Source organism: Pongo abelii, chromosome 2, assembly GCF_028885655.2.
Source record: "Pongo abelii isolate AG06213 chromosome 2, NHGRI_mPonAbe1-v2.0_pri, whole genome shotgun sequence".
Lineage (NCBI taxonomy): Eukaryota > Metazoa > Chordata > Mammalia > Primates > Hominidae > Pongo > Pongo abelii.
Genome location: NC_085928.1, coordinates 194,547,616 through 194,565,560, shown reverse-complemented (window position 1 = coordinate 194,565,560; position 17,945 = coordinate 194,547,616). Strand labels below are relative to the sequence as shown.

General features: G+C 50.7%; 1 long non-coding RNA gene across 1 annotated transcript in view; it reads left to right on the top strand.

The window, feature by feature from the left end:
* LOC129058751 (uncharacterized) overlaps nucleotides 1-17,945 on the top strand; it is a 21,367-nt gene extending 3,422 nt beyond the window's left edge. The window contains exons 2-7 of the long non-coding RNA XR_008524099.2: nucleotides 487-803; nucleotides 1,085-1,385; nucleotides 1,501-1,634; nucleotides 2,032-2,133; nucleotides 7,454-7,752; nucleotides 15,635-17,945. This is a non-coding gene — a long non-coding RNA (uncharacterized LOC129058751). The remainder of the gene's footprint in view (nucleotides 1-486; nucleotides 804-1,084; nucleotides 1,386-1,500; nucleotides 1,635-2,031; nucleotides 2,134-7,453; nucleotides 7,753-15,634) is intronic.

Sequence of the window (17,945 nt, the reverse complement as noted above, 5' to 3'; positions counted from 1 at the left end):
GCTGAGAAAGGAAGGGAAAGACTTGAGGAGGAGCAGGTTTTGTTGTGTGTGAAGCGGGGTGATGGGGAGGGGGACTGAGAGTGTCGTGCTGGACTGGCTAAGATGGGGAGGCCTGTCAGACATCCACATGCTCACACTGAGAAGGCAGCTGGCTTTCTCGCTGCTCCTACTCGCTCCACTGGCCCCCTTGCTTGCCCTCTAAACAGCCTCAACTCTGGTCTCTCTGTCTCTTGGAGAGTTTTTGCATTGGCTGTTCCCTCTGCCGGGACGCTCTTCCTCCAGCTCCTCACAAGGAGGCCTCCTTCTCGGTATCTAGGTCTCAGCCTAAATGTTGCCTGCTGGCTGCCTTGTTCTCCTCCCTCCTCTCCCACACCATCACTGCCTATCCCATTGCACTATTTTATTTTCCTTATACTTCTTAGGACTAGCTGGGATGATATTATTTAGTCATTTTTTCACATGTATATTGTTTGTCTCCCCTTCTAGAATGGAAACTTCCTGAGGGCAGGAGCTGCTCTTGTTTATCACTGAATCTCCAGTATAAGGACCAGTGCCCTACATGAAGGAGCCTCTCAATAACAATTTAGTAAATAATTAGTAATTACAGTAAATATGTGGTGGTCTTGCTGCCATTTCCTCTTCCCAAGCGTGTGGCAGACATTGCTAATAGATCACAGACTCTTTCCTCCACATGATGCTCCCGACAGCCCTTGCCAATCTATCAGGGTTGGGCATGAAGTTAAATCTACCTGACATCGCTGTAGTAGAGAAAGCTTCCATGCTCACTACCTGTGTGACCTTGTGTGAGTCTTTTAAACCTCATTGGGCCTCGATTCCCTCATGTGATGACTCATACAAGATGTAGGGGTAGACCTGCCACCCCTTTAATATCTGGGCCCCCAGTCTAGAGCCTGGATACTACTGTGCGGACATGCCCCATCCCCCAGACAGGGGCTCAGTGCCTGTCTTTGAGTTATAACCACTCTTGGGCTTTCCTCTCCTGCTTCCCTGTTTTCTCACCAGCCCCAGAAGCCAATGCTGAAGAGACCTTTGATATCTGGTCCAAAAAAACTCTCATTTTCAGATAAGGAAACTGAGCTAAGAAGAAACGTCAATGGAGCCAGAAACTCAGCAAAGACCACTTGTCCACACTCAACACTTTAGCAGCAGCCATCCCTGTCCCCCAGCTCTGCCGGGGCACCTCTCAACACCTCCTCTCAGTAATGCGGAGATGGGGGCTGCAGCTCCTTATACCCGGGCACACTCCCAAACCCCAGGAGGTGAGCCACCTGGCCCCCCTCCAGGCCCCAGGCAGCTGGCGGGAGAAGGATGCCCTGTGGATTCCTGGCCCTCTTTCCCACTTCCGAGCTGCCCATTCAGAGGAGGTGAGAAAAGGGGCAGGCCTCTCCCTCCACCGTTGCTTTCGGAAATTGCCTCGGGGTTTTGGGGCCAGGGTGAGGCTCTTAGCTGTTCCAAAGCCAATTAATGCCCTGTTGGCAGCTTCTCGCCTTCATCTTCTTCCTCTCCAATATGTATCATCCCCTCTACTCTCTTGAAGCTGTTCTGCGGTCGGTACCCTCTCTGACAAGAGCTCAGTTCTGGCTTCCCTTAAGGAAGGGTGGAGGAGGAAATGGGTGAGTATTGACTAAACTTCTCTGTGATCTTAAATGAAGGTGCTTTAAACATCTCCCAGAGAGGGAACCGCTTCAGTTGCCTTTGAGCCTGCCTGCGCAGAGCCCTTGTTTGCAAACTGTCTTTTCTTGTGCAGAAGCCGTGCTTCCTTTTCTAGGAGCTATTTGGGGAAACGCTAATGTTTGCAGGAACAGAAAGCCAGCTCCCTGCTCAGGAGGACAGGGAGAATCCAGAGGGATTCAAAAAGCGCTAATTAAGGGCCAATATCCATAGACATTTGGGGAAAGTTAAAAAATGGAAAAGACGTGGGCTTTCATGTTTAATTAGGAAGGTGGGAACATCGGGGACTAAGGGAAATTTTTAGGAAGACAGATTTTAACTTGATATTTAATATTTCAGTCCATTTATTGAACGGTCATCATATGTCAGGTGCAGGAATGCAACTGTGAACCGCTAGATAACGTCCCTGTCCTCAGGGAGATCACAGTCACAGGGAGAAAGGTGAGTGTCAAGCATTTCCGGACAATCATAGGGTACCATGGGAACACAGGCACAGATGGGCCACCCAACCCATTGTGCCAAATACAACTCTGGGAGAGGGGTCAGGGAGGGTTTCCTCTGGAATAGACCCCGCACAGAAACGTGGCTGAGGCCTGGAGAATAGGAGGACTTGGGCAGGAGAGGATGGCGGAGAAGGCCGAGCGGCAGGGGTCTCAGCCCTAAACACGCACGGAGTCACCTGGGTAGATTTTTAGGAAGAAGGACGCCACCCGCAGAGATACTGGTCTGCAGTAGGCCCTGGGCACAGGTGTGTTTCCAAAGCCCCCAAGGTGGTTCTGACGCTGGGGGGAAGGGGAAGGGAAGTCTCGAGAACCACTGCATCATGAGGTACGTGTTGGAGACAGGGACAGTCAGGTGGGGTCAGCAGCAGCCACAGCGCACAGGGCTTTATTAGCTGTGTTAGGAGTTTCCAGTTCAGCCCAAGGGAGACACAAACTCCTTGATGGGTTTTAAGGTTTTAAGCAGAGGCCTCAGTCAGTCACAATGCTTTATAAAACAAAACCTTTTAGGAAAATCTCAGTTACCTCTTTCTTCTCCCTCCATCTCCCACTACTGATGCAGAAGATCCCTGGATAGAGGTTCACTCGGGGCCACCAGGGCCAACTGGACCTTCAAGGTCTCCTGGCTCATCTCCTTCCCAAAGGAGGCCTCCTCGGGGCTTCTCCTTTCCTCTGCAGAGCTAAGGCCTTTGCCAGGCCCTGCCCGGTGTCTCTGGGCAGCACGGGGAATGGCCATCTGAATGTCAGGCCCCTTCTCCCCTTTTGTCCCCACTCTGCCCAGGTCCTAGGTCTGGCCAGGATCCCCCTGGGTTTCTTTTTTTTTTTAGTTTTTTGAGATGGAGTTTTGCTCTTGTCAGCCAGGCTGGAGTGCCGTGGCGCAATCTCGGCTCACTGCAACCTCTGCCTCCCGGATTCAAGCGATTCTCCTGCTTCTGCCTCCCGAGTAGCTGGGACTACAGGGGCACGCACCACCACACCTGGCTAATTTTTGTTTTTTTAGTAGAGATAGGTCTTCACTATGTTGGCCAGGCTGGTCTCAAACTCCTGACCTCAAGTGATCCCCCCGCCTCGGCCCCCCAAAGTGCTGGTATTACAGGCTCGAACAACCACACCTGGCCACTCCCTGGGTTTCTTTCCCAGAGCAGCCAGAAGTGGCTGGCACATGACCTGGCCCAGCGCGCAGTACAAATGAGGCAATTCCTTTACCCTGGTTTCTGAAGCTGCCCCTCCTGGGCCAGGCCTAACGGCCTTTTCCTTCAGAATGCCTTTTGTCGGGCCTGTCTGGTTCCCTCCTGCTACACACAGAATCTTCGCTGCACCTCCTGCCACCGGCAGGAAGGAGAACAGCACAGTGAAAGGAAGAAGGCCTTAGAGACGGACTTGGGTTCGAGTCCTTGACCCCATTTCCCATTAGCTTTGTGAACTCCAGCAAGTCACCTATCTCTCTCATTCTCAGTTTCCTCATTTGTAAAATAATGGCACCAACCTTATTGGACAACTGCGAAGAATGAGTGAGAGAAACATGTAGAAGCCTGAATGGAGTACCTAGCACATAGCAGGTCTTCAGGCAATGGTAGCACCATTTACTATCATTCATTACTGTTAATTATTGTTACTCGTGCTGGGTGCTTTGCCAATGATAGGATTTCTTTGAGCTTGTGTCCCCTTTTGTAAAACAAGATGTGCCACCCAGCTTGTAGGGCTGATGTGAATTCCAGCATGTAGGCAGTTTCAGAGACTTTTAAAGACATTTTATTAGATCTGGAGGCTACTCATGGGCCAAGAAAATGCTGAATATCCAACAGACCCGGCAGACGTTCCGACCTGCGCTTAGTTTTTATTTTTATTTTTTGAGACTGAGTCTCGCTCTGTCACCCAGGCTGGAGTGCAGTGGTGTGATCTCAGATCACTGCAACCTCAGCCTCCCGATTTCAAGCGATTGTTGTGCCTCAGCCTCCCAAGTAGCTGGGATTACAGGCACCCAGCACCACGCTCAGATCATTTTTGTATTTTCAGTAGAGATGGGGTTTCACCATGTTGGCCAGGCTGGTCTCGAACTCCTGACCTCAAGTAATCCTCCTCCTCAGCCCCTCAAAGTGCTGCGATTACAGGTGTGAGCTGCCGCACCCAGCCCAACCTGTGCTTTGGTTGCAGAGGTTTATACCACTGCCTGGCTGGCAGATTGACAAAGAAGTCTTCTAAATGCATGAGGATGAAGCCTGGGAACTGCTGTAACAGGGTCCATCGTCTGCCACATGGCGCCATGGGAGCAAAGCCCTAGATCCATATGGTATCTGAATGGTCTAGTACTGGATCTCCCCAGGGACAGACGCTTGTAAGTGATCATGACTCTAGAGTCGAAGCTCTGCTCTGTGCATCTCTTTCCTCCTTTCCTTCATCCACTGAGCAGGGGTTAAACAAGGGAAAGGGTCTATTCAGTGGGATTTCATCAGAGGACCTGGGAATGGCCAAATCTTGGCCTCCAGTGATCCCTCTTTTCATAAAGTTTCCAAGGCTGTGAGGGTAAAAATAAACGAGAAACCAAAGTGCCTGTTTGTTACAAGTTTGGGTGACTGTGTGATTCCCCAAGGCAGGCTGCTTTTGGCATGGGGTGGGCCATGTGCTTCAGCCTCACAGCCCAGATTGGGTCTTACCAAGGGCTGCAGCCCAAATGAGGATCCCTGCCAAGTGCCCAGGCACTCTGTGGGAAGACAAGAGAGAGAAGATGCCAGCTTGCAAGAGAGCCCAGGCTGTCTTCCTAACCCAGTGGGCCTGATGAAGGAAGCTGAAGAAGGACCACAGAAATGTGGGTCAGTTTCATACACTGATTGTGATTCTGTCCCTGTCTACGCCTTGGAAACTCACAGTCAATCCACATCCCTGGAAAAGGTGGGGCACAGGAAGAGAGTGAGAGGGGGAGTTTCTCCACCTCCTACAAGGATACAACAGTGAGCATGGTGGGCATGGTCTCTGTTTTCAGGGAGCTTACAGTGCAGCAGGGGCGATCGTCACGGACATAATTTTGTTATTGCAAAGTAAGAAGTCCCGTGCTGGAAAAGTGTGGGAGCCTGTGAAAGCATGCTTGGGGGGCCAGGCAAGGCTGTGCCGAGGAACGGCTGTGGACACTGAAATGTTAAGAATGACTTACCCTGGCCGGGCGTGGTGGCTCACGCCTGTAATCCCAGCACTTTGGGAGGCTGAGGCGGACGGATCACCTGAGGTCGAGACCAGGCTGGCCAATATGGTGAAACCCCGTCCCTAATAAAAATACAAAAATTAGCTGGGCTTGGTGGCAGGCACCTGTAATCCCAGCTACTTGGGAGGCTGAGGCAGAAGAATTGCTTGAACTAGGCAGGCGAAGGTTGCAGTGAGCCGAGATTGAGCCATTGTACTCAAGCCTGAGTGACAATAGCAAAACTCGTCTAAAAAAAAAAAAAAAAAAAGACTTACCTGGGTAAGGCAAAGCCGGGGGAGTGGACAGGGAAGGAAGAGGCAGACAGAATCAGACTCATGCAAGGAAAGAATGAGCTACTGATGCTTTCTCACCTGAGAAGGCTTCCCTGCCCCTAAATGCCATGATGCCCAGGCTCCGTCCTCAGGCCTTTGCCAGCCTCACACTATACCACGCCATTGGGGGATACCAGCTCCACCTGTGGCTCTTTCCCATGCTCCACAACCCATGGACCCACTAAACACTGGGCATTTCCACTTGGGTGTCCTGCAGGCAGCTCAAACCCAACATTTCCAAAATGAAACTCCTCTCTCTCCCACCTCCACTGCCACTGCTTCCTCCTCCTGAGCTTTGCACCTCAGTGAAGGACAGTTCCATCCACCCACTGCCCAAACCAGAAGCCTGAGGCCAATGTAGACCCCACTCCTTTTTCCCTTCCCAGTCCTATGGGTTCTCAATCGTGACAGATTTCTTCTCACACTCTCTGGCATCTACTGATTCATGTCCTCCTGTCATCCTATCTACTGTCTTGGGACAGGCTAGTCCTTTCCTCTCTTGCCTGTTTGACTGTAGTGACCTTCTAACAGGTCCCCAAACTCTTAACCACTATGTTATTCTGTTAAATTACGATTTGTGATCAAATGAGGTGTCCCCACCAGGCACCCATTGTGATTGGGTGGGGAGCAAACACAGTGATTAAGAATGCAGTGCTGCAGTCAAGCTAGTTGGGCTGAAGTTCTGTCACTCACTGTCACTGTGATGTTGACAAGTCCTGCCCCCTCCCTAAGCCTGTCTCGTCACCTGGAAAATGGAGCTAGTGGTGCCTGAGAGCTGTTGGTTTTGTCTGTCCACAGTATACTTCCCTCCTTCTCACCCTTCCTTTGAGTGAGTGGCCCCTCCTCAGCTCCGCATGGTGGGGTGGTCAATCACAGAACCTGATCCCTGATCCCAGGGGCAGGCACCGGCCCGCGTTAGTCCTGGGAACTGGACTCCCAGGGCAGTCACAGGGACTGAAGGGGGTTGGTCCTGGGTTGGCAGAGCAGCAGGCTTTGGTCCTGCCCCAGTCTATCCCAAAAGCGGCTGTTCGTCTTTTCCTTCAACAGTCCCGTGTCCTTCTAACACTTTCTCTCTCTGCCTCCCTTTATCTCCTCAGTCTCTCGTCTTCTGTTTCCCTCCCACCCTTTCTGTCTTTCTGTGCTTAATTTAGGGCCTGTTTCTGATTCTAAATCCTAAAATCCACATAACAGCACTGTTGGCAGGAGGCAATGGGGCAGTGCCCAGGGAGTCTGGTTCCCAGAATGTTAGCTACTGCTGTGAGAGCCACCACTCGGTCATCCCGGAGCCAGCCTGATGGGAGGGGGCCCTCTGTGGGGCCGCTTAGTGGACCACGGACCCCCAGCAGATGAGCAGGGGTTGGCTGCTGACTCCTGGTCCCGCACAGGACCTGGCCTCTGGGTGTCCCCAGTGAGGGTCCATTTGCTGCCACCTCATGCTCAGAGCCTGCAGATCAACCACTCGCGGTCCTTTCTGAGGCAGTGGTCTGTGTAAACCTGCCTGGCCCAAGCTCCTCAGCCCATGGTTGTTGGAGATTTCAGTCGTTCCTCTCACGGGAGCCCTCCAGGTCTCCAGGTCAGAATCTGTCCTCCTAGAGGTCCCTCAAGCTCCAGTGATTTTCTCCTGGATGTCTGTTGTTTTTTTCTCTTCAGGGCCACCTCAATCGCCCCACTTTGGGGAACTTCTGTACCCTCACTCCAGTCATGGCATTCTAGTGGACTCTCTAGTCACTGTACTCCACCTTGTGGCCACACAGGTGATCAAGGGACGGGGGAGAGACTGTGGAGCTGCCTTCATTTCCAGAGCTGCAATGTTGCCAGTTGGGTTGCTGGTGACCATCTTCCCCAACATGGAGAACATTCATCTACAGTAACAGAAAAGAAAAGAAACAGGGAAGAATTCAGGAGCAAAAAGAGACAAGACAATATCATCTGAATTCCTCCATCCAGTCTGCTTCTGGGCCCAACCACTTCCAGGTGAAAGACTGACTCCGTTCTTCATTTCACAAGCTTTTACTGAGCTCCCAGTGCAGGAAGGAGAATGCAGAAGAGTAAGGTAGTGTCACCGTCCTTGGGGGAGTGATTGTGCTGTGACAGACATGTACATGTGCATGGATGCAGATACACATATGCACACACTCATGGGGGTAACATGGGGGCACAAAAGCAAAAGTGTGTAACTCTCATCTGGGCGAACATCTGGGAGGCGGTGACTCCACAAAGACTTCATGGAGTTGGGGCCCCAGAGGAGTCTTGAAGCTCCATTGGCAAGAGCAATCCTCAATGGGCCTGCCCTTCCAAGTAAGAGCCTAGGTTTCCAAAGCTGCTTAGTTGGAAATCCTTTGTGGACCTATTGCTAAGAATAAGCCCTTGTCACATGAGCACACTGCCGAGCTGAAGGCCTTCTCTCAGAGGTGGCACAATACGGGAAGGGAACCATCAAATGCGGATGCCCTGAGCTGTCACCCCCACAGACTCCCATTGTGTCCCATCATTTCCTCCGGAAGTTTCGATGTTGGAAGGCCGCCCTGACCTATCTCTTCAGGTTGAACAAATGGCCCAATTATCTGTGTACGATCCCAGATTGTCTTGAGCTGAATGGATGGGAATGGGGGGGCGGCTGTCTTGAAAAGAAAATGCCAGAGGGAGTCCAGCCATCCACAAGCTGTTAGCTGGAGCCGATTGCCCACAAAGGATCCCTTTGTTATTCCAGGAGGTGTTGTCACAAGAGCTTGGCCACAGCTCTCGAAGCACATCCAGGAACTGTTCTAGTGAGAGCGCTGGCAGGGAGCTCTGTCTGGTGGCCTGGAACAGATTCTAATCTTGAGGAGACTGGGAGGGGTAACACCCGCCAACCTGCTCAGCACCACCTGCCCCGGGAGCCGGCCATCCCATGGGCAGTGACCAGGGAGCATGGCCAGCACTCCGCAGTGATGTGGCCAGAGCTTCTCAAGGAAAGGGCTTGTGAATTTCTGGCTAGCTTCTTCTCTGAAAGCTTCCAGGGGCTCCTGCTTCCATCTTAAACAATTGCGAGACAATAGCAGAAACAATGGCAAGTGTTCCCCTGTGGTTTGTATAATAGGCTCTCCATCATTCAGTCATCCCCACGTTGGCCACAGCAGAGTATCTGTGGATAGGAAATTGATGTGAATTTCCACCCTCCTACAGTAGGTGGCCATATAAATTATCTTTCAAGCCTGAACACCTTGAAGAGTCAAAGGTGGTGCTATTAATAATTACACTGGGACAACTGGCCCGAATTGGGACCACTCTGGGCAAATCTAGGAGTTTGGGCTCCCTACTTAGTCCTTTAAACAAAAGGTCAAGACGAAAGGATGATGCCTTGAGGCAGATTGTTGGTGGAGATGGCCAAGAAACCTTTCCAAAGGCCTCTTTTGCTTCATGTCTTTCACTCCATGTTTTGCAACAGGATGTTCTGAATCAATATTGGCTCAGCTTGCCTCAGTGACCTCCATCCAGGCTTTGCCGAGGATGTCACAGCCAAGAACATGGTCTAGCTGTGGTTCTCTGTGCAACTATTCTCCCAAAAGGTTGTTAGGGACGGTATAAAGAATATAGGCTTGTGGCCAGGTGCAGTGGCTCATGCCTGTAATCCCAGCACTTTGGGAGGCTGACGCAGATGGATCACCTGAGATCAGGAGTTTGAGACCGGCCTGGCCAACATGGTGAAATCCCGTCTCTACTAAAAAAAATAAATAAATACAAAAATTAGCAGGGCATGGTGGCGGGTACCTGTAATCCTAGCTACTTGGGAGGCTGAGGCAGGAGAATCGTTTGAACCCAGGAGACAGAGGTTGCAGTGAGCCGAGACCGTACCACTGCACTCCAGCCTGGAAGACAGAGCAAGACTCTGTCTCAAAAAAAAAAAAAAAAAAGAATGTAGGCTTGTACATGTGAAATATGGCGATACTAACTGTGAGTGAGGGCACAGAGCAACAGAAACTGGCACACGCTGGCATGAGGGTAACCTGCACAACAGACGGGAAAAGCACCATACCCTCAGCCCAGTAACCACCCCGGGTGTACACCCTTGGGAAAGTCTCACACATGTGCAGGATATCAGAACAAAAATGGTTGTAGCAGCATTACCTATAACAGTAAAAAATGGGAAGCAAGGCCGGACGCGGTGGTTCACGCCTGTAATCCCAGCACTTTGGGAGGCCGAGGCGGGCAGATCACGAGGTCAGGAGATCAAGACCATCCTGGCTAACACAGTGAAACCCCGTCTCTACTAAAAATACAAAAAATTAGCCAGGTGTGGTGGCGGGCACCTGTAGTCCCAGCTACTTGGGAGGCTGAGGCAGGAGAATGGCGTGAACCCCAGAGGCGGAGCTTGCAGTGAGCCAAGATTGCACCACTGCACCCCAGCCTGGGAGACAGCAAGACTCTGTCTCAAAAAAACAAAAACAAAAACAAAAAAAAAACGGGAAGCAACCTGAAACTTCATCAGCAGAGTCATGGATTTTGAAAAGCAGTAACAATACACAAATTAAAGATATATGTATTCACATGGATAAATGTCACAGACAATTTTAAGAGACAAAAACAAGATGCAGGAGGAGGATTTCTTTCCTATGATGCTGTCTCTACAAGGCTGAAAAACATACCCTCAGATGCAATGTACTGGGTATGGAATCTTGCATGTATGGCAAAGGCATATAGACATAGATGAAAATGATCAACACAAATTCAGGACAGTGGTTGGAGGGGAGAGAGGCGAAGAGGAGCAGGAGGGAATACAGACAGCTATACTCTAATAGTTTCCTTTTCCTTTTTCCTTTTTTTTTTTTTTTTTGAGATGGAGTTTTGTTCTTGTTGCCCAGGCTGGAGTGCAATGGCACAATCTTGGCTCACTGCAACCTCCACCTCCCGGGTTCAAGCGATTCTCCTGCCTCAGCCTCCCAAGTAGCTGGGATTACAGACATGCGCCACCACGCCTAGCTAATTTTTTGTATTTTTAGTAGAGACAGGGTTTCATCATGGCCAGGCTGGTCTTGAACTCCTGACATCAGGTGATCCGCCCGCCTCGGCCTCCCAGAGTGCTGGGATTACAAGCATGAGCCACGGTGCCTGGCCAATAGTTTCCTTTTTCACTTGGGCAGTGGATATGCAAGACTCATTCCAGGCTTTTGTATGAGCTAGGTCTGCATTCTAGTTCCGGTCCAGTCCTTCACTTCACATGGCCTTAGACAGACTATGTAACCATTTCCTTCTCTGTAATGGGGGTACTCAGTTCCCATTTCATAGGGTGGCTGTAAAAATCCTTTCATGTTTTGTGAGGATTTATTTTGTTGCCTACATAAAGGTGTGATCTTGGCTCCTTCTGCAATAAACCCTGACAGCAGGTGCTCTGCAAAGGAAGACGACTGAGCGGGTGCCACAGCTGTACTGGTGGCCTGGTGTACTGGGGTGCAGCTAGGCCTGGTGATGTGACCATTTGCAAAGACACCCCCAGCCCCACCCTGGTGTTCTATGGTCAGGTGCACTGCTCAAGCTATTTCTCCTTGTTTCCCTTTCTCTCCCTCCCTCCTTCTGTTTTTTTTCTCCTGCTCATTCACAGGACTAGAGAGGCAGATACATGACCACCAAGCTGTTAAGTGGCAAAACTGGGATTTGAATCCAGGTGTCTCAGAGATGAAGCACTTCCCAACTAAGCCAGGGGCCCACGACTTTAGTCACCTTACAACTACCTGGGAATCTTTAAGAAACATCAAAGCCACCGGGTGTGGTGGCTCAAGCCTGTAATCCCAGCACTTTGAGAGGCCGAGGTGGGCGGATCACGAGGTCAGGAGATCGAGACCATCCTGGCTAACACGGTGAAACCCATCTCTACTAAAAATATAAAAAATTAGCCAGGCCTGGTGGCAGGCACCTGTAGTCTCAGCTACTCAGGAGGCTGAGGCAGGAGAATGGCATGAACCCGGGAAGCAGAGCTTGCAGTGAGCTGAGATTGTGCCACTGCACTCAAGCCTGGGGAACAGAGCGAGACTCTGTCTCAAAACAAAAAACAAACAAACAAACAAACAAAGAAAAAAAGAAACCCCAAAGCCTGGGCCCTGCCCTCACAATCTCTGGATGCTCTGACCCTGTGGGTGTGGGAGTTTTCAGATCTCCCTGGGTAATGGTGATGCCCAGCCAGGGTTGAGCTCTCCTGCACTGCAGTTCCTGCGTGCTCTGCCCTTTGCAATACCCCATCGTCCTTGCGGCGCTCCTGCTATGAATGAGCCAGCTCCCTCTAGTCTGTGAACTTCCTGACAGCAGAGTTCGCACTTTTCATCTTTATGTCCCCAACATGCAGCACAATCTCTGGCACACTTTTGGAAGAGTGCTTAGAACTCTGCAAGACAGAGGAACTGAGACTGAGATGAGGAAGTTTCGGGGAGGCAGACAGACTTGGCCTGCCCAATACATGAAGTGTTGACTGAAAGGAAGGGCTGCCCACCACGTATTGAGCTCGCCACTGGAAGAAGTAATCAAGAAGACGCAGAAGCTGATGCTTCCTAAGGGACTACTGCCTATGTTCAGATTCTATTTGTTTCTCTCCACCATCACCAAAGTGAGCATTTCCACCTCACAGTTCTTATTCCTAGAGGCACAGAGTCTCCTGCAGGAAGGCAACAGGGAAATCTACTTCAGCCTCCAGCCAACCCTGTGCAGAAATCCCCTCAGCTGTGGCTCCGTCCTCTCTGTAGTGGGGACCTTATTCTGCACCGCAAAGTCAGCTTGGACAGCTCTGATACTAGAAAATTCCTCCTTTCTTGGGTCAAGGTTCATGCTCTGCAACTCCTGTCATTTGGCCCTGGTTCTGCCCTCTGGAGTGGCATCATTTCTTCATCCCACTCATAGGGTTGCATAGGCTGCAGAAAGGAATTTGGATTTTATGTCAAGTGAAATGGGGGCCAAATGAAGTATCATTAAACCAGGGGGCAGCGGTGGCAAAGTGATTTGATTTCCAATTTCAAAAGAACACTGTGGGCCAGGTGCGGTGGCTCACACCTGTAATTCCAGCACTTTGGGAGGCTGAGGCGGGTGGATCACCTGAGGTCAGGTGTTCGAGACCAGCCTGGCCAACACGGTGAAACACTGTCTCGACTAAAAATACAAAAATTAGCTGGACGTGGTGGCAGGCACCTGTAATCCCAGCTACTTGGGAGGCTGAGGCAGGAGAATCGCTTGAACACAGGAGGCGGAGGTTGCAGTGAGCTGAGATTGCACCATTGCACTTCAGCCTGGGCAACAAGAGCAAAACTCTGTCTCAAAAAAGAAAAAAACTCTGTCTCAAAAAAGAAAAAAAAAAAAACCACTGTGGTACTGTGTGGAATCTGGATTACAGGAGAGTAACAGGAGAACCCAGCAGATGGGTTGGGAAGCTCCTGGAAATCATTCAAACAAGAGATGATGGTAGCTTGGGCAGTGATGCTAACAGGGAAGATGGATCTGGGATGTGTTTTGGGTGCAGAGCCAGCAAGACTCGCTGACGGATTGGATGTGCATGTGCGAGTATTTGCCTAGTATAAGAAAATCTTGGCCTTTATGTGTCATCTTTATTAACAAGAAAAAGCTAAATTTAAAATATTCATATTTTCGTATGCAGAGGATGGATAATTTAATCTATTCATGAGTACTGAGATCGCTTTTGTTTTGATTTCTATCTTTGCGTTGTTGTTGCTTTTCTGGTTATCTTTATTCTCATTCCTGATTTTCTAGATTTATTGTCTTGTTTCTTATCTCTTCCCCTATTTTCTTTTCCCCTTTTAAACAAGTTACTTATAACATATCTGACATACAAGCATTCATGTCTTCCTTCTTTTTCTACATGGATAATAAGGGAATCTGTGGAGGCATTTCTGCCTGAAAAGAAGAGAAAGCAGAGGAGGAGGAGGAGGAGGAGGAAGAGGAGGAGGGGGAGGAGGAGGGGGAGGAGGAAGAGGGGGAGGGGGAGGGGGAGGGGGAGGAGGGGGGAGAGGAGGAGGAGGAGGAGGAGGGAGAGGAGGGGGAGGAGGAGGAGGAGGAGATGCTTCCAAAGGGGTGGCTGCCTGTGTTCAGGTTCCATTGGTTTCTCTCCACCATCACTGAAATGGGCATTTCCACCTCACAGTTCTTATTGCTAGAGGTACAGGAATAACTGTACCTCCGGACTCCCAACATCAGTCTCCTCCCCAGCCTGACCCCAGCCTCACCCTCACGCAGCCTCAGCTCCCACTGAGCCCCACTCTCTGCAAGGCGGAGGGCTGACCAAGAGCGAAGAAGGCGAGGCGGCTAAATTCCCAGGGCCGACTTACCTGTCAAGGACGAGCGGAACTGCAAACCTAGAGAAGTTCAGAGAAAATCCACCAGAGGGCACTGCAGCACCGCCCTGGAAAGAACATCCCGCGACCGCTTTTTCCCAATTAGCAAAGTACTACCGTATTGAGCACCCGTTTAGCACAAAGCCCTGGGCGAGATACTGAGATGCAAAGATCAGGGCACAGGTGCTGCCCACTGCCACGTCGAGAAGGGGCGTGGGGGGGGGGGAGTGCTCAGAGCCCGTGGAGAGGGGTGAGAAGGTGGCGGAGAGGGGTGAGAAGGTGGCATCCAGGCAGGGTGCCCTGCTTCTGGGGACTTTAATTATAGGATATACACATACGTACAACTACACAACACATACATACACCAAGTAGAAAACACACATGAGCAACACCCACACTCACACCACACAAACAACACACACACACATACACACACCACACAAGCCACATACTCACACCCTGCAGCCCTGGGCACCTGTGAGGGGCCAGCTGTGGGCAGACCCTGGGCCACAGAGGAGGTGGGTTAGAGACTCTGAGGAGAATGTGGAGCAGAGCATCGGTGAGTTTATAGCTTGAGAAAACAACCCCCACGGCCCCCAGACAATCCACACATCATTAGAGTTGCTGTAAAATAGCCCTATTAAAATGCACACATGTTAACCACATGCTACCCAAGGGTTCTATGAACTCATCGATACCCACTCGCACATTAGCACAGATTTGCTGAGCGCTGAGGTTGGGGTGGGGAATCTTTTGTCAGAGGGTCACAGGCAGGAGAATGCTAGCCAGCATTTAAGGAGTGCTGATTGGGTGCAGACACTGTGCTGGGGGCGAGGGGTGCTTTCCTTCTCTTAATGTTCACAGACCACTGTGCTGTGGGCTAAAATATTATCCCCATTTGGGGCTGGGCGTGGTGGCTCATGCCTGTAATTCCAGCACTTTGGGAGTCCAAGGTGGGCAGATAACAAGGTCAGGAGTTCAAGACCAGCCTGACCAACATGGTGAAACCCCGTTTCTACTAAAAATACAAAAATTAGCCGGGTGTGGTGGTGCGTGCCTGTAATTGCAGCTTCTTGGGAGGCTGAGGCAGGAGGATCGCTTGAACCCGGGAGGCGGAGGTTACAGTGAGCTGAGATCACACCACTACACTCCAGCCTGGGTGACAGAGCGAGACTCCATCTCAAGAAAAAAAAAAAAAAAATTATCCCCGTTTTACAGAGGAGGACACCAAGGCTCAGAGAAGTGAAGTGGCTTGCCCAGGATCACAGAGCTAGTAGGTGGAGGAGCTGGGATTCTAACTCTGCCCTGAAGGAACTCACAGTTAGTTGGGGCAATGTAAACAGAAAAAGACCCTAAACGACACAAGAGCATCTAACAAAGAGCAACTTCATTTTCTTTCTTCCTCCCCTTTCTTTCTCTTCTCCCTTTCTTTCCCTCCTTCCCTCCCTCCCTCCATTCCTTCCTTCCTTCCTTCCCTTCTCTCTCTCCCCCCTCTCTCTGTCTCTCTCTCTCCCCCTCCCCCCTCCTCCCGTGTGTCTCTCTCTCTACCTCTCTCTCTCTCCCACCGCCTTGTCTGCCTCTCTCTCTCCGCCCCCCCACCTCTCTCTCTCTCTCTCTCTCTCCTTCCAGGACTTAACATGCTCCGTTTGCATTCACAAGAGCTTCCCCTGAGAAGGAAGCGGCAGCCCCTGCTCAGGCTGCCCTACCCTAATGACTCCAAGTAGCCTGGTGTCACCTACACATGCAACCTGTTGCCTGAAGCCTCTGGCCCAGCAGACATTATGGTGCTGAAAGATCAATGGTGGGGAAAGACGCCTATGGAGTTTGTGCAGGCTCCGGTGGGAGACTCACAGTGAGCCCTCTGAGATTCTCTAGCAAGGCCATGCCATCTGCAGCGAGGACTACATGCCAAAAAATAAATAAAATAAAATAAGAAACTGCGACGGGGCACCAAGTGACTGTGCCGCCAGAACTGCCCATTGTGAGCTGGGTCTTGTCAGTCCTCCCAAGCTGTAAGGCCAAGCAGGCTCAGCAGCAGCCCATTGTAAGACGGAGGTGCATCCGCCAGGATTGAAGTGGGTGGACAGCAAGCCACAGGGCCCCCACCCCAGCTCTTGCCCATGATTCTATGGGTTCCTGTCCAACCAGCCAAAGCGGGGAGGAAAAGCCTGAACTTGAGGTACAGGTGGGTCAGCTCCACATGTATGTGCAAACCAAAAATGATGACAGCCTCACTCAGGGGTGGATTGGAAAAAAATTATTGGAAATCATTTTGGAATTTCCAATAGTTTTGGAATTATTTTGGAATACTTTTCTAATAATTTTGGAAACGATTTCTCCAAAATTATTGGAGAAAATCCTCCAATAAATAGGCAGAGTTTCAGATGGTGCATCTAATCATCCCCTTCGTGTGGAAAGAGAAGGGTCCCAAAGTTAAGATATGTACAACTCATGGGCAGTGGCTGATGGCTCGGCTGACTCGTTGGAGGCTGGGATCTGAAGGAAAAAGGCTGGAAGATGAGGAGCAGCAGGTCTGGGCTGGAGGGCGTGTCTGGACAATTGGGAGTGGGCCCAAGCGTGAAGGTCTTTGTAGCGCATGTTAACAGCTGCCAGAGAGCATCTACTGCGGACAGGCACTGAGCAACCAACTAGACAAAATGACCTGGTCAACCTCCATCAGCCTTCCTTTGCCACTGGACAGCCCATTGCTGGCATGATGGGTACAGTGGCCACGGTGCAGAGATGGAGGCTACTCGAGACCCAGCAGCTTGATTCCTCCTCACCAAGCCCCATCTAGGTGCATCTAGATACTTCCCTTAAATTCCAACCTGCTCGGATGCCAGTGAAGACAGGGCACCTCGTAAGAGTCACCAGCAGGGGGCGGTGGCGGAACAGGTACAACCTTTGGCAGCAAAGGACTCACCTGTGGAGAAACTCCAGCGGAGGGAGGACGCATGTTTCCCTTTTCCTTGTTACAGAGAGTAGAGCCATGGAAACTTCAGGAACTGGGGAGAATCTCAGTTCTACCCCGGGTGGGCGAAGTGAAGATGGCTCTTGGTACGTTCAAGAGTAGGTTAAAAAGCTTGACTAATGCTGAACTGAGGGGCTAGAGGAAAAGGTGATTTCTATTTTCTTTTTTGTTTAAAAACCCATTATATTGTATTAGAGTTTTAAGGTTTTCTTTCTTTCTTTCTTTCTTTCTTTCTTTCTTTCTTTCTTTCTTTCTTTCTTTCTTTCTTTCTCTTTCTTCTTTCTTTCTTTTTTTTAGACGGACTTTTGCTCTTTTTGCCCAGGCTGGAGTGCAATGGCGCAATCTCGGCTCACTGCAACCACCACCTCCCAGGTTCAAGCGATTCTCCTGCCTCAACCTCCCAAGTAGCTGAGATTACAGGCGCCTGCTACCATGCCCAGCTAATTTTGTAGTTTTAGTGAGACAGGGTTTCACCATGTTGGCCAGGCCGGTCTCGAACTCCTGACCTCAGGTGATCCACCTGCCTCGGCCTCCCAAAGTGCTGGGATTATAGGTGTGAGTCACCGTGCCTGGCCAGGGTTTTAAGGTTTTCAAAGCACCCTCATGTAGTTTTTTTTGTTGTTGTTCGTAGTGAAGCTGCTAAACAATCTTGAGAAGCGGATATTATCATCCCCAAGAAAATACAGGCTCAGACACGTTAGCCAACTTGTTTCAGGTCACAGCTGGACAGAGAGGCTGGACCTGAGCCCAGGCCCTTCCAAGTCAAATGACTTGGATTCAGAGTCAATTTCGCCACCACTGGATTTTTGGTCCTAAGAGAGAGCCTCGGCTTTCTCTGGGCCTTGGTTTCCCTCCCAGTGAGGGAGAACAGCAAGCTTAGTCATCAGTCCTCAAGCTTTGGCCTTACCACACCTGTGCAACCGGTGGCAGCGCTGGAGCCTGCTGGTACCAGCCTGCCCCAGAGCCCCT